Here is a 17,491-nt window from a genome sequence, read left to right on the forward strand (position 1 = left end):
AACACTTTTTTTCTCTTGCTTTACAGTTTTTAGAGAAAAATACCTGTCGGTAGGTGGGGATAACACAACAAAGCAAGCCATTTTTTTTTGGGGGGGGGGTGTGTGTTCTGCTCCACTATGGTCGGCTGGTATGCAAAAATGCAAATTGTTTAATGTGGGAGGAGAGCCTGCTACACAGCTGTTTCTTTTAGCAATGGAAACCTGCTGAATCAAGCAGGAACACTGTTGTGCATCTATGCATACTATCAATTTCAGGAACAACAACAAACTTCAATATATGTCAACTTCAGTGGGTTCTTGTTTAGAAAATAATTTTGGGGAACAATATGGTATCAGATTATCGGCAGGATAAAAACAACTTTTTTCATTTCAACATTATTTACAGTCAGTTGATCCGTAAAGCAAGTAAAAAAAAGAAGTATGGCCTAAAAGATCCTTTATAGTTCTGATTCTGTTAAATATATCGAGGACTTGTGAGTTTGAATGCAGATCTAAACAGAACTTCTGTTCAGAGAGACATTTTGATTGGTTGTTGATGTCAGGGTCATGTGACAGAGATCAGGGAAACAGAGATGGGGACATGACTTCAGAAATGAAACTAGGGTGGCGAATGTGTCCAAGGTATTTATCAGGACAAAATTGAAATATTATACCCTGGATAATAGAGGATGATGTGATAATTGTAATCATGTCATAACAAGTGTATTATAACTGCTAGTCATATTGAACCTCTTTGAGAGGCATTTGCAAGTTGGAGAACTAAGTAAGGATAAGATATATGGATGAACAACTTCTTTGTTACAATTAGGAGCGACGTTTCGATGTAGGTTCTAACACCAGATAGATTGAAACTTAGCTCCTTATTGTAATAAAGAGGGGCGGTCGGGTAGCCTAGTGGTTAAAGCGTTCGCTCGTCACGCCGAAGACCCAGGATTGATTCCCGACATTGGTACAATGTGTGAAGCCCATTTCTGGTGTCCCCCGCCGTCATATTGCCGTCATATTGCTGACTCAGTCATTCAGTGTGATAAAGAATATGTTCATCCATATGGTTTATCCTTGCTAGTCATATTGTTCAACACTGAGTTTTCATTTTGTGAGTGCATCATTGATTTGTTTGGTGTCAGCTCAAAGTCTTTGCACTGTACTGCTCCACATCTGCATCTGACGTCTACTGGTAGATAACAGCTAGAAACCCCCTAATTTAGCAGCTTTTTGTAGAATTCTGATGCTGATATTGTCATTTAGAAACACTGGTAGAATTATCTAGCCCAAATTGAAGGATGTTAAAATATGGTACTTGTTGTTATTATGCCAGGCGCTTGGCATTCAGGAAAGAAAACAGTGCCTGGATGGCTCAGAGTTGGTATACTGTGTATCAGTGGGGTATCCATGCGGTATGTGGTGTCATAGCCATACCGTACATGGAAAGAGGGAGTGTATGGGCACACACGCACGCACACACACTCACACATACATGCACATGTACACACACTCACACACAAATGCACATTCACACTCTCACACATGCACACACACACGAATGCACATGCACACACTTGCATGCACGCACACTCGCACACACATGCACACTCAAACTCGAATGCACACGCGCACATGCACACATACGTTATTTAAGTCTCTCACTCGCACACACATGCACACTCAAACTCGAACACACATGCACACACACACACACACACACACACACACACACACACACACACACACGTTATTTAAGTCTCTCCTTATGTACAGCAATATAATGAACATGTTAGAATGTATTCTTCACATGAAAGTATGTTTCTTTCTTGTTTAATGCCGCAGTCAGCAATATTCCTGCTATATGATGGCGGTCTGTAAATAATCGAGTCTGGACTAGACAGTCCAGTGATATATATCATGAGCTTCGATCTAAAAAAATTGGATACGATGACATGCATCAACCAAGTCAGCGAGCCTGACTACCCAATCCTGTTAGTCGTACCTTATGCCATGCATAAGTTGCTAAAGACCTATTCTCTTCCCAGATCACATGAAAGTAAAAATACATATTTTTAAAATATGCACATATAAAAGTTCCCAAATATAATTCAGAGGATATATGAAATTCTATCAATAACACAATAAAGCCCAACGGTGAGATTGAATATAATATAGGGTTTTGGGAACGTTCAAATATGTATTCGTTTGACATTCAAAAGTCATATTTCTGTATATCAGATAAAAGATAACAATGAGTATTTTTAAAACAAGCAAACATTCAAGATTGAAACGCAGATGAGATTCATGGGGCATGGATTAAGATGTTTAGTTCGTCCTCTGTATAGTTATTTGTACACACAGGACAGATGCATTGCTCAACTTGTAGTTTTCATATCGCCCAGTATCCATCTAAATGTAGCTAATGTACTATTACTAATGCTATGTATGTATGCATGTAAGTGCACTAACCCGGAGAGCGAGCCCATTTCATCGCCTAGCCCCTATGAAACCCTATGCAAATTATGCATCTGACTCTATAACAAACTGACCCATGAAGATCCGGGCTAGAATAGGTCTTCAGCAACCCATACTTGTCATAAGAGTCGACTAACGGGATCGGGTGGTCAGGCTCGCTGACTTGGTTGATGCATGTCATCGTATCCCAATTGCTTAGATCGCTGCTCATGATATCAATCACTGGATTGTTTGGTCCAGACTCGATTATGTGCAGACCGGCTTCATAAAGCTGGAATGTTGCTGAGAGCGGCGTTAAACAACAAACCAACAAACAAAACTGTACGGTCGATGGTGACAGCAGAGCAATGCATAGCTACCACTTTGTAGTTGGTTCATTTTCAGTACATACAGTGCATCACAAGAACATATAGTAACATTTTATTGCACATTTGAATAGGTGGTAGTCTCGATGAGAATAGACGCAGCAGTGATTAGCACTAGAGATGGGAGTTTTGCGTGAATTATCTGAACATAAGTGAATAGCCTTGACACTGAATGGTGTCTTATGAATATTTGTGAAAAGATGCCTGTTATGTAACTACCTGTTAGTTGCAAGGGTGTTATTCACATGTGAATAGTCTTGTATTATTTCACTTAGCATTACTGCGAGAATTGTCTCTGAATCAATGGAGTCATGTTCATGTGGAAGGTATAGCTACCATCAGGTACTTCTCTCCTGGTGCTTCGTCCATAGCGATCTTAGCTAATACTTAACTTATACTTTAACACAGGCAAAAGACACTGATATTGCTTTTTTTGCCTGGTGCTAGGTCCTTGTTCCTAGAAGCAATCTTAGGCCTTATTTTTTATAAACTGGGGTCTAAGATATTTTCTCAAAACCTTTCATCAGTGGTCAAAATATAAATAAGAGGATATCTATCAATTATATTTGTGTAGTTTGTAGGATTATACAGGTTGTAGGGTCTTCAGGACAAGAAATCGCCTTTTTGTGACAGGAATGTTCATATGTTTTATAAAGTTTCCATGGGAACCAAGTCGCTCACTGTTTGGAGTGTCAGTGAAGCTGTAACACATGATACTTGTGTTTGTGCAAACCATTATTGGTCACTGAAAATGTGACATAAATTCTCAGTCAGTTAGGGGAAAGATTTGGCATCTTGTAATCATATGCTAGGTTAGCAGACCGCCGTCATATAGCTGGAATATTGCTGAGTGCGGCATTAAACAACAAACAAGCAATCACACATTCCCGCCAGTCTCCCCTCCACTGTGAGACAACACAGGGATAACACAGAGCATGCTAGAATGTTATGTGGTCAGTCGCGGAAGGATGGGTGACCGCATTTCGTCAGTTTGGCTCCTGAGAGTTTCCATGGCTTCCGTTCTCCCCCACACTGAAGACTGAAGCACATGTAACACATGTGGTGTCCCATTGGGCAAGTGACTTTCTTAAAAATGTGCCTCTGTTCACCCAGCAGTTCATGGGTGCCCAGTGTGTGGTGGCAATGTGGTCATTAATCTTCCTAACAGGAGCTGAGAATGATCATTGAGTGCACACTGATCCATTGACAGGGCTAATAATAACACTTTCAGCATGCTCCTGTGTGGTGTGGAATTATGCGCAATACAAATTGCCTATTATTGTTTGGTGTTTTGTTGAGTGTCCCAAAGGAGTTTTGCTCAATTAACATGACCACAGGGAATGAACATTGTTTCAAGTTTCCGAAAATGATTGCTTGAGTACAAGATAAGAAATACATTGGGTAAAAGCTGTTCTTTCATTTTGTGTCTGTTTTAACTGTAGGCATGAGGATTCCATTTTATTTATGTCATGTTTGATATATTTATATCAGTACAGACCCATGAAGATCCGGGTAGAATAGGCCTTCAGCAACCCATGCTTGCCATAAAAGGCGACTAACAGGATCGGGTGGTCAGGCTTGCTGACTTGGTTGATGTATGTCATCAATCCAAATTGCAGGGATCGTTGCTCATGATGTCAATCACTGTATTGTCCGGTCCAGTCTTGATTATTTACAGACCGCCGTCATATAGCTGGAATATTGCTGAGTGCGGCGTTAAACAACAAACAAACAAACAAACTATGTCAGTACAGATTTTGAAAGAAGATTCATCTCTACAGTTATATATAATTCACAGGGAGATAAGACCCTCACTCCAGGGTTATTATGCATGACTCTTGGCTGATATTTTTATGTGACACATTTATGGATAAATGATAGAGTGAGTGAGTGAGTTGGGTTTAACGCCGCTTTTAACAGTATTCCAGTTATATCACGGCGTGTCAGCTTAATGTGGAAGGAAAGCCTGAAGTGATGCAGGTCCAAAAGACGTTTACCACTTTGGTGAAATTCATGAGCACGGGTATGGTGCTGACAAACCTAGAAACATAAACTGGGGCGAACTGGGATTCGAACCCACAATCATAGGTTTCTGGTGTGCCCAAGGGACGCAACTCTGCAAAGCGAATCGCGGCGCCCTAGACGACTGGGCCACCTGTGCCCCCGATAAATGGTAGAACCCATCTTCAAAGGATAAAAAAACTTGAGTGAGGTGTGCACCAGTGATGTGACTGCTGAAACTGTTCCCTCAAGATCATGCATGGTCTAAAGCAGGTCAACTACTGGTTAATAGTATAAGCATCATAATATGGTACTCTAAGTCAACAAGGTCACAGTTGAAAGTTAGTCTTCCCATTTCTTCACCCAAAGCAGTGGCCATGATAAGTAGCCATTTTGACCATCCAATGCCTTTTTAGCAGCACCATGTGACGAGAGTTCAAGCAGTGTTGGGGTTCTTTGAGTTTGTGTCAGCTATAGTGTATCCATCTTCCCGAGGCAAGTGAGTTAACTAACTATAAAAGTCCAGTTTCCACCTTTGCCGAACTAGGCTCGTATTATGGAGTTACATTTTGGCTGGACTAACGAGTCTATGCATAGTCCAATCAAAATCGCGCACCGAAATCGAAATCCGGTTCGTAAACTGTCATGCAGATTCGGTCGACTGCAGGATTTGCAAAGCATGTGCACCGCCAACTCGTTGTCAACAGATATTTTCTAAATCTTTTCATGTTTTTAATCAAGGTGCTCACGTGATTTGATGCACTTCGCGATGTAAGACTCATTTTATCACAATATAGATCTTGATTATCGATCAGATCGTCTTGACTGGGCGCCACCGTTTTGTTTGAAGCAAATGCAAGTGATAAGGAGGTTGAATCTGATTGGTCAATAGGATAGGCATAGAAAGGACATAACTCGTAATAGCCACTCGTGGCGCTACGATCGAGCCCAGTAATTCCAGCCTAGTTCGGCAAGGGTGGAACTGGACTTTTAAAGTCAGTTAACGCTCTTGCCTCGGGAAGATGTAGTGTAACAATCTGGGGACACATTATTTAAGTCTGTATAAGTTCTAAAATTAGGGTAGTGACAAGGACCAGTGAATTTGTTTATTCATTATTCTATCGTACAGTGAAACAGCCAGACAGTGTGATTGAAATCAGGTCTTTCACTCAGACATCTCCATCAGGGGTTGCAGCAGTTGAACTTTCAAATCAGCCAAACAGAGTCAATGCTTTTGAAATCTCTATGAATGAGCCAAACATTCTGACCAGTATATATGATCTCCAAAATCAAATTAAATTAACAGTTCTGAATGTAAAAAAAAAGGCCAACCTTTTTTGTTGTTGAGGGTAATTTACACCCAGTTGTTACTGAGTGCCATGGCAACTACACCCAAAAGGGAGCACCATCAAAGGAATGTTTATGTTCTGTGTGGGTTTGTTTTCGTTTAAAATTGAAATTTCAGAATTGAAGGGATGAAGAAATGAAGACAAATCGTTTTATAAAGCGGACATCTGATTGGGTTCCAAGATTCGTTTAGATTGAGTGGTCAAAGTTCACTCAGGGTCAGATTTTGACACAAAGAGGTGTCAAAACAGTAAACAATGTTGACAGCCGTGGGTGTCCTTGACCAACCACTGAAACCTTCTGCAAGAGTGAGTGAGTGTGATTATAAGTTACCACCGATTCTAGCAATATCCCAGGAAGAGCGTTGGAAACTCTGACATTCTAGAAGATATTGATATGATATTCCTCATGTAAATCCACTATATTGTATCAGATATGTGCATCTTTCTGTACAAAGGATGTGTTCAAAGGGCTTCGCATATATTTGTTTCTTGTTTGTAAATAAGCATGTCAGTGATGAATGTGTCAAGATGGTAGAATACTAGTAGATTGTGATCAGCTGACCTTGACAAGTCAGGGTCAAAAGTGAATAAGTGCACATATTATTTGCACCCACAAAGTAGAATGTTTTACTTGACAAGCTCCAAGAAAGAGATTATAGATGTAAAGAGAAAATAAAATAATTTTTGGCATCGTTAAAGGTGAGTTGTTCATCAACAAATTATGCACTCTTCCATGTTCTAAACCACCATGTGTCACCTTATGAGTCCCGTGTCTTCCTTCTCATTAAACTTTTTCTCATTTGTTCACAAGCTTCTTAAAGTGACCTGCAATTTGATGATTGAACTGCACTGGGCAGAAGTGATTTGGAGTCACGACAAACTTTACCAATTAATTGGTGCAGGTTTCTCCAGTGCTCAAAAACATCTCAGTTGATGGTTGTTAGATTACCTCCTGTCCGTTCCAGAAAACATCCTTATCACCAGAGACTACATATAATTGTATGTTCGCTTTGAGTAAAGGATACACATTTCGCTTCACCTTCAAGCACCCCATGCTTGCCGTAAAAGGCGACTATGCTTGACATTAGAGGCGACTAACAGGATCGGGTGGTCAGGCTCGCTGACTTGGTTGATGCATGTCATCGATCCCAATTGCGTGGATCGATGCTCATGATGTCAATCACTGGATTGTCTTGTCCAGAATCGATTATTTACAGACCGCTGTCATATAGCTGGAATATTGCTTACTGCTGCGTTAAACAACAAACATGAAACAAACATCACCGTGACACTTTTTTTTTAGTTAAAGACTGATAGGTGAATAATTGTTCTGAATTTCAACAATTTTCAACAAATAAATATTTGGGATGATTTTTTTTAGGGGAAAATCGAAATTAAGTCAACTCCTCATTTAACTTTTGACAAGACTTACAGCTTCCTACCATTGTTCTTCTTCCTCTTTCTCACCATCTTCCCGAGGCAAGGGCTGAAACTCCAGAGTTACATTTTGGCTTGACTAGACATCTGGTTCTTAAACAACATGGATTTCAACTTGCAGATTTCGGTTGACTGCAGGATTTGCAAAGCATGTGTACTGTCCGAGTTATATTTTGACTGGTCACTAACGAGTCTATGCATAATCCAATCAAAATCTCATAAAGAAATTGACATCTGGTTCGTAAACGGCAGTGCAGATTTCAGTCGATTGCAGGATTTGCAAAGTATGTGTACCGTCAACTTAGTGCCAACAGATACTTTGCAAATCTTTTCATGTTTTTTTTTAAGGTGCAAACGTGATTTGATGCATTTAGCGGGGTAAGACGCGTTTTATTACAATATAGATCTTGATTATTGATCATCGTCTTGACTGGGTGCCACCATGTTATTCAAAGCACATGCAAGTGACATGAGAGGTGGAATCTAATTGGTCAGTACGAGGGACATCGAATGGACATAACTACCAGTAATAGTCACTGGTGGCGCTACCATTGAGCCTGGAAATTCTAGTCTAGTTCGGCAAGGGTGGAAACTGGACTTTTATACTGTTTTATAGCCCTTGCCTAGGGAAGATGGTTTCTAACATGAAATTCTGTTGTCCCAGGCCAAAGAGATACTTTGCATTAAGTATACAGAATGCAGAGATCCAGTCATTATTTGATGTTGGTGGACTCGAAGAGATATTGAACATTTCCTTCAATATGATTAGGTGAAATATACATCACCAGGAATTTAAGCTTAGGTTATTGATGTTGTAGTCATTGCAACCAATTCGTTATCAATAATCTCATGTTTCAGCTTGTGATTTACAGTAGGTGGTAAAATGCACTGCCAAAATTATTTTTATTTATCAAAATCCTACATGCAGTCAATCATACTAATAATGAATGGCGACAAGATTGTTGATGTGGCAATAAGCATTATAATGACTACCGTCTGTTTACACCCCAATTATACCAGATAGTCTCACTTGCCTCCATTTTGGGTTAGCATCTCGGTATTGCAAAAACAAACATAATGGCAAGTTCAGATTGGAAACAAAAAAGGCTGTGCTAATGAGTAAATTGTTATTCATACACCTTGTCGTTTCTGAGTGCTGGGGCATATAAACTTTAAAGCGAGTACCATCAGAAGAATATTTGTACTCTATTTTTTTCTTTTATTCAAAATTTACTATTTGAATTGGTATAGATATAAAGCCTAATTGTTTTAGAACGGTTACTGGTACACCTGATTGGGTTTAAGACCCTTCACATCCTTTTTTTATCCAATAAAAGGGGCTCTGAGTTCGTCTAATGTGACCTCATGGAAGTGCCACATTCACACAGTCATTGTGTTTGAGTTAAATATCATTTTAATGACATTTGTTTAAGTGAGTAGTGTACAGGGAGCAGTGAGGTGAATGAGACGTATTGTCAGAACTGTGACTGTCACAGTGCACTGTAAATGTTTTTGGAGTGACATTTCTCATTATTTCTCCGACCTCCTGTGTGTCCTCTATGTCCGCTGATGAATGTGACTTTTACATGCAACTGTAGACTATGCTGACTGTACAGTTTGTGTATATTTTCTTGTTATTTTAATGTACATTGCATAATCATAAATGTATATATATAATTATTGAGTATAAAAAATAAAATGCTTTAAGTGTTGATGGTGTTGTCTTATATATATGGGGCTGCATTAAGTTTCTTCAATATCACGGCGTGGGACACTAGAAATTGGCTTCACTTATTGTACCCATGTCGGGAATCGAACCCGGGTCTTCAGTGTGACGAGTGAACGCTTTAACCACTAGGCTACCTGACCGCCCCCGACCTAAAAGGGTGGGGGTATATAGTTATACCAAGCAATTCTGTCCGTCCGTCCTTCAGAGGACTTTTGTGACCTAGCTATAACTTGAAAACTACAACAATAGATTCTTTTCAAACTTGGTGAACACTTTTTATACCTACAGGAAGTTTGATTTCAATATTTGGATTTTCTGAAAAAAATACAGCTTTTTTTTTCATTTTTATTTCTTAGAATTTTTTTACTTAAATATTTGTTACCTATAACTTGAAATCTACTTCATGGATGATTTTCAAATTTAGGAAACCGTTCATATTCTAATATGAAAGGTGCAATGTGAAGTTTGATATTGATATGTGTATTTTTCTGAAAAGAATTAGGATTTTTTTCATGTTTTTGAACTTTTTTTTTTACTTCGCCATTTGTGAGACCTATAACTTGAAACTACTTCATGGATTCTTTTCCGATTGGGGGTACAGTTTCTATAGCAATAGGATAGGTGCAGTTCACAGTTTGATTTCAATAAGTGGATTTTCTGAGAAAATATTGCTTTTTTCATGTTTTGAACTTAAAAATATGTTGGGAGTCGAAGTAGTGGGTATTAGTGAGCCCTGCCAACTTTTTGTCTTGTTAATATTGAAAACAGACATGACGTTGGAGGAACTCTAAATTATTTCCCACCAAGAATACCAACTAACACAACTGGCCACACATTGAACACAGACCTTTAATACAATATCAGTCGTCAAGCTTGTCATTTTATGGACATCAGAGTATATATTTTTTATTGTTAAGAAACATTATTTAAATTGACGTGATGAAGCCTGAGAAACAGTTCCATTTTTTTTTTTGGTAGAATATATATAAAGGCAGTGAGTTGCATTTGTATGCTCGTATCAGTTTCAGTCTTTACAATTATGCGACCCGTGAAGATCCGGGTTAGAATAGGTCTTCAGCAACCCATGCTTGCAGTGAAAGGCGACTGATTGTCATAAGAGGCGATAACGGGATTGGATGGTCAGGCACGCTGTCTTGGTTGATGCATGTCATTGTATCCCAATTGAGTAGATCGATGCTCATGATATCAATCACTGGGTTGTCTGGCCCAGGCTGCCATCATATAGCTGGAATATTGCTGAGTGAGGTGTTAAACAACAAACAAAATATAAACCCATAGTTACTGGAACACATATGCCTCTGATTCATGAGAGAATGTTTTATTTGCTGTCATCGGCAATATTCCAACAATATCACCATGACCTATAAGTCTGGAAGGTAATTTAAGGTAACGACGTTTACTACAATATCTGAAAAACTATTGGACCTACTCCAGTCAAAGTTGCTATGAGATTATTAAACAGTCATACATAACATGACGCAGGGGTAGCATTATGCAGATGGCTGTTTCAATGAATGCTCGTTCCACCCGTGACGAACAGGTCTGGTTGTTGATGAAATATAGTGATAGCTAAATAGACAGATTTTTTATTCATGCACCGATTGTCTTTAAATGTAATATCCAGTTATGTATGACTGTTTAATAATCTCATACCAACTTTGACTGGAGTAGGTCCGATAGTTTTTCAGATATTGTAGTAAACGTTGGTACCTTAAATTACCTTCCAGACTATACATCTCTTGAGAAATTCAGCTTCGGTCTTGGACTTGCTTCTGTTCAAATATCTCACTGGTGTCCAAACTATGAAGACTCCTGGAGAAGACTGGAGGGCCTGAGGACGGCATGGAATGTTGCTAAAAGGACTAGTCAATCAGGGACAACACAAACACAAGGAGGATGGATAAGGCATTTTATTGCTGCATCCTTGGTGTGAATACTGTGAGGGTGAAGCAATCTCATTAAAATATGATGTTTTACCCCAATTTGATACCCTTTGATCAAGATCTTTAGATTTCACGTCTGGTAAACTTTCAAATCTTAAAAAGTCTTCTAAATTTTTCGTATGAGAAAAGCATTCAGACAAGCAAATCTGATTTTAGTATCTTGAAATCAGATGTAAACAAGCAGTTCCGAATTGGGAAAAATAAGGGCAGTGGAATGGTAAAGTTCTTATTTGGCTCAACAGCGTTAGAAATTGGCACTGGTGCTGTTGTCCTTGACAAACTGCCCATTAGGACTAGTAGAAATTTGCTATTTTTAGGGGGTTTGCTATACGTTATCATTGTAAGGACTAGTGGACTAAGCGTCATTTTCTACCGCTGCTCAAAATACAGAGCATCCTACCTTGTGATTTGGTAGCCATCGTCGCTTGTGAGAGAACTGAATCTGACTAAAAGATCTTTTAATGAGATTGAAGGTGAATAGGCTATCACAGCAGTCACAGGATTAACTGATCATCACTGTCACAGGCGGATCCAGAGTGGAGGTCCAGGAGGTCCGGACCCCCCATTTTGGGAAAACCAAATGATGTATGTTGTTGGCAGTAAACTTATCTCAAAGAGGATTTTAATATTTTGGACTCCTCCCTTCAAAAAATGCTGGATCCTCCCTTGATTGTTACAACACTGACTACACACAAATGTTAATGTTTACACCACTTGGGCACATGCTTGAGTGAGTGAGTGAGTTAATCAGTGAGTTTGGTGTAGGTTTGGTCTGGCACTAAACATCATAGCATGTCAGCTTAAAGTGAGAACTGCCTCCGTGGTCTAGTGGTAGAACATCCGCCCGGAGAGCGGAAGGTCCCGGGTTTGATCCCCGGTCGCGTCATACCAAAAGACGTTAAAAGATGGTACTTGTTGTTACCCTGTCTGGCGCTCGGCATTAAGGGGCTAAAAGGACTGGACAGCTCGGAGTCAGTACACTGTGTCTGAGTGAGGTATTTCTTGTTAAACTGTGGCATGGTATCTCAGTGAACTAGCACTATAAACTGGCATTAGTCCGGACTAGTACAAGCAGCAACACACACACACATATACACGTACATGCATGTCGCTATATAAGTACAATAATCTCGGACGCGACGTTAAACCCCATTTCAACTCATCTCACCTCACCTTAAAGTGAGAAGAAAACTGATGCAGGTTCCCTATGTTTACCACTTTGGAGAATACAGGCACAGGTACTGTATGGACCATGCTCTACGTTTTGTAACCACCAATCAGCAGATCCTGGTACAACTAAGGTAGGCAATTCTGCACAGCAATTTGTAATAAATCTAAAGGATCTGGGTGAAAGCCTGTGAAGTTGGTTTTTTTCTTGTTTAACACCGCACTCCAGCTATATGACTGCGGTCTGTAAATAATCGGGTCTGGACCAGACAATCCAGTGATTGACATCATGAGCATCGATCCACGCAATGGGGATCGATGACAGTAATCAACCAAGTCAGCGAGCCTGACCACCCAATCCCATAAGTCGCCTCTTACGACAAGCAAAGTCGCCTTTTACGGCTGAGGCATGGGTTGCTGAAGACCTATTCTACCCCGGTTCTTCACAGGTTGCCTGTGTAGTCACATTCCTAGATACTTTAAAGGATCAAAGTACAAGCCTATTATGACCTTGCATGACCTTGCATGACCTTGCATGACCTCACATCTAAAGTAATTTCACAGATTTGTGTCAACAAAAGCAAACACATTTTGCAGACTGATTTGTGAAGTGTGACAAATTTCGTGAGAAATAAAATTCTTATTCTCACCAATATTTTATAGAAGATTATAGATTTTCAAACTTGATTTTGACATGTTAATGGTCAGAGTAGCCACAGGTCAGGGAAAAGTCAAGGAAAAAGTATTATTTCTCAAGGTCAGAGGAAAGTCAGAGAATTCTACCTTTTTTCTATATATCAAATTTCCCTGACCGTAAAGTCAGGGAAAATTGCCCTTTGTCAGGGAAAACTGGATCTTGTAGATCGAATATATTTTTGTCTTTGTCAAAGAGAACTAACTGCCTTGCGTATGAAGTGATCTTTATGTAGTTCTCTTCTGATTGGTCTCATTGGGCAGAAAAGATTGAATTTGAATGTCCATTATAAATATCAATGTTTAAACAACGCAGTATAATTGAGAGATACTTGAACAGTCTTTAACGGATCAAATTGATATTTCATTTCATTTCGTTTCATTTCCTCACAAAACATTATGTACCGGTACATGAATTAACATTTACCAGAATAAAACTACTGTCATTGCTTTCAAGTGTTCAATTTTTTTATTTTAATGATGTAGATCTTTGAAGTTAAGAAATTTCCAAAAGAAATTATTTTATGGTAAAATACCATAAAAATAGTAAATTTTGTAGTCCCAACCGAACAAGTTCGGCGCACAGACCGGTTTCCAGATCTCTGATTTTACCACTTGATATAATAATCTTGTATTTATCATTGACAGTCATTCATTTCCATGGCAATTTGTATGCTATACTTGGTCTATGGTGAGTAAAATGGGTGGAACGAAAATGGAGACTGTTTATGACTAAATGTAATGTATTTTTCTATTACGGTTGATCAGTGAAAATGGAAATCTGTAAGGGAAAAGTTAGGGTTATGTCATGGAATTTTAATCTCATGTTGCTGTGGCTACCCTGATGGTTGTCAAATATATGTTGGTTGTTTACAACCAATCAGATACACCATAGATAACTAATAATTTTAGCGTATGTTTGCATCAAAATGGCATCGGGGTTTAAAGAAGTGAAAAGAAACGAAATAACAACACAAACTTGTCGTATGAAAACACAAGTTGGCAAACTCCAAAAAGTTTGGAAACTTCTGAAACTGCCTTAAAAGGTCAATGTGATCCTCCACCCCAAACTAAGTTCAAAGGTCAAGGTGAAAGCTGTTTCAACGATCACTATTAACCCGTCACCGTGATGAAGATCTCACACACAAGGTCAAGGTGAAAGCTGTTTCAAGGATCACCATTAACCCTTCCCCGTGATGAAGATCTCACACACAAGGTCAAGGTGAAAGCTGTTTCAAGGATCACCATTAACCCTTCACCGTGATGAAGATCTCACACACAAGGTCAAGGTGAAAGCTGTTTCAAGGATCACCATTAACCCCTCACCGTGATGAAGATCTCACACACAGGGTCAAGGTAAGTAAAAAGCTGTCGACAAACAGCATTCACTAAAATACAATGTGTCTATTCATCACAACGTTATATTCTGTCATCCGATATTTACCATGAAGCACTGGATGAAAAAGATTCTGGATGACCATACACAAGTTTATATATACTGATTGTCTGCTTGAATGCTCATCCACAGTTCCTGGTTGTGTTTAGTGAGTTCAAACTAATATGTCTGGCATACAAAATAGACCTTGTTTTTCTTGTATATATAACAATAGATGCTCATTATTTGTTCCACGGCATGAACGTAAAATTGTGACTGTGTCAGAAAAAGGTAAGTGAGACTTAAGAAGCACTGTACAGAGTTTTATAGGGACATTTGTCATGATGTATTGCAGTACAAGTTATATCATGACGTTGTATTGCAGTACAAGTTATATCATGACGTATTGCAGTACAAGTTGGCATGAACTTGTATTGCAGTACAAGTTGTGTCATGACCTTGTATTGCAGTACAAGTGATATCATGACGTTGTACTGCAGAACAAGTTGTATCATGACCTTGTATTGCAGTAAAAGTTCTATCATGACCTTGTATGGCAGTACAAGTTGTATGATGACCTTGTATGGCAGTACAAGTTATATCATGACGTTGTACTGCAGTACAAGTTGTATGATGACCTTGTATTGCAGTAAAAGTTGTATCATGACCTTGTATGGCAGTACAAGTTGTATGACCTTGTATGGCAGTACTAGTTGTATCATGACCTTGTATGGCAGTACAAGTTGTATCATGACCTTGTATGGCAGTACAAGTTGTATCATGACCTTGTATTGGAGTAAAAGTTGTATCATGACCTTGTATGCAGTACTAGTTGTATCATGACCTTGTATGGCAGTACAAGTTGTATCATGACCTTGTATGGCAGTACAAGTTGTATCATGGCCTTGTATGGCAGTACAAGTTGTATCATGACCTTGTATTGCAGTAATAGTTGTGTCATGACCTTGTACAACATTGTTACATCACACATCCAATGCAGCAGAAGATCACCAAATAACACCAAAATTCATCAGTGATAAAATCATACACCACATATATACATACATTTGACATTTTTAAATGATCTGCGATTATAAATCAAATCAAAACCTAAATCAAGTAAAACATTGAGGAATACACAAGTGAATATATTGCACAAAATAAATCTCAAATAATACGGAATATGTGAAATGGACTGAGCAATCAAAATCAGCAATAAGTAAAGAAGTGCAAGTTTCACACAATTGTTATATCACGGTATGTATGGTGTAGGGACAAGTTAAATGTCAGATAAAAAAAGGGGTGGTGGGGGTAATTAATTGCCCTACAAGTTTTCCATCTGACAAAATCTACCTGATTTCTCAAGGTGTTATATAGTAACTAAACTAAACCGATCCTATTTTCATTCCAATGCTGTTAGGAGTTGTCATAAACACATCCAGTCTTCCACAAGGTTGGGTTTTATCGTTGCCAGCAATAGTATTACCGTATTCGACATAATAAGCGCCCACGGTGATATTTGCTTATATATTGGCAAGTGAACAATCCCAATTAGCATCCCGTCCGATGGATCAATGTACACAAGACTTAAAGTTATTCTTGTGTAATACGCACTCATGTGTTAAATGCATCCTTAATTATGGGCAATTAAATTCGGGAAAAATATATCTGTCATATATAAACATTTCAGGCTGTCAGCATAAACCACGAAATTAACGATCTTTCAACTAATGTATTTTTCACCAAAATAATATTCTAATAAGAGCCTCCTATTTCTAATTTTGAGAGCGCCCTGGGCGCTTATTATGTAGAATGTGGTAAGTCCATCTTGTGCAGGGTGTGATATGGAATGCCAGATTTAATCTATAAAATCCTTTCAAACAATTTTCAACACCTAGTAAATAAACTTCAGTCGATAAACCAAAAAAACCCCGCAGGGGATGCATGACAAAAGAGGGCACGAAACATTTTTGAATTAAGTTTTTGGGGGGAGGTTATGCCTCAAAACTTAAGGAATTAATTGTTTTGTCCGACATCAGAATTTGAACTGGTCCAATATGAGAGAAGATAGGTCAACAAAATGTGTAGACATTTACCGTGTTGGTAAAACCCACGTGCAAAACAATTAACAGTATATATTGACATATCAAGGGCCATAATCAGGATGAATCAGGTAAAGGAAACAAAGATCAGCAGATCCTAACACAACTAAGGGACATAACTCTGCAAGGAATGACATCTTAGTTCTCTGGGCCACTGGTGCCCCCGATAGGTGCAGGAAATCCATCATGGTGTCATCAAAACTTAACTGCCCTAATCATACCACTTTTTTGTGTTTCAACTTTTTCAAACCACTGAAAATTAATTTAACTGTCACATCTATATTGTTGTTTGTAAGATTCCATAATCGTTACCTATCAGTAACACTTTTGGTCAAACAGAATTTAAAAATGAGTCTTAACATGAAAGGACAGCAACATGAACATTAGCCCAGGATAGTGCACGAGTGAGCGAGTAGTAATTTTACATCACATCGAGCCATCATCAGACAATTTACCCAAGTTTTCCTGGTATGTCATATACAATCCAAACATCATCAGATTAATATATTGCAATGAAACATTACAGCTATAAACTTTGGTATACAATATGACATACAGCAACATGTTTTAAGGGAGTGAGGTGAGCAGATTGATTGCTTCCATTTTTCCCAAGCCCCTTCCCAGCGCATGACACCTTCGTTACACTCTCGGTAACATCGCTGCCACCAGTGTGGGCGCGGCCATTACAAGAATCTTGAAGTTTGCCCTCTAACCCAAAATGTAGTAACGTTGATACTTTTGTTTATGTCTTTGGAAATGTCATCATATTTCATTTTGAAAAGGTTTACGACTGACCATGTTTTCCAGATGAATTTACTTTGTTGTTTTAATAATCAGATTGGTTCGAGA

The sequence above is a fragment of the Haliotis rufescens genome, unplaced genomic scaffold, assembly GCF_023055435.1.
Source record: "Haliotis rufescens isolate VD_foot unplaced genomic scaffold, xgHalRufe1.0.p SCAF_25, whole genome shotgun sequence".
NCBI lineage: Eukaryota > Metazoa > Mollusca > Gastropoda > Lepetellida > Haliotidae > Haliotis > Haliotis rufescens.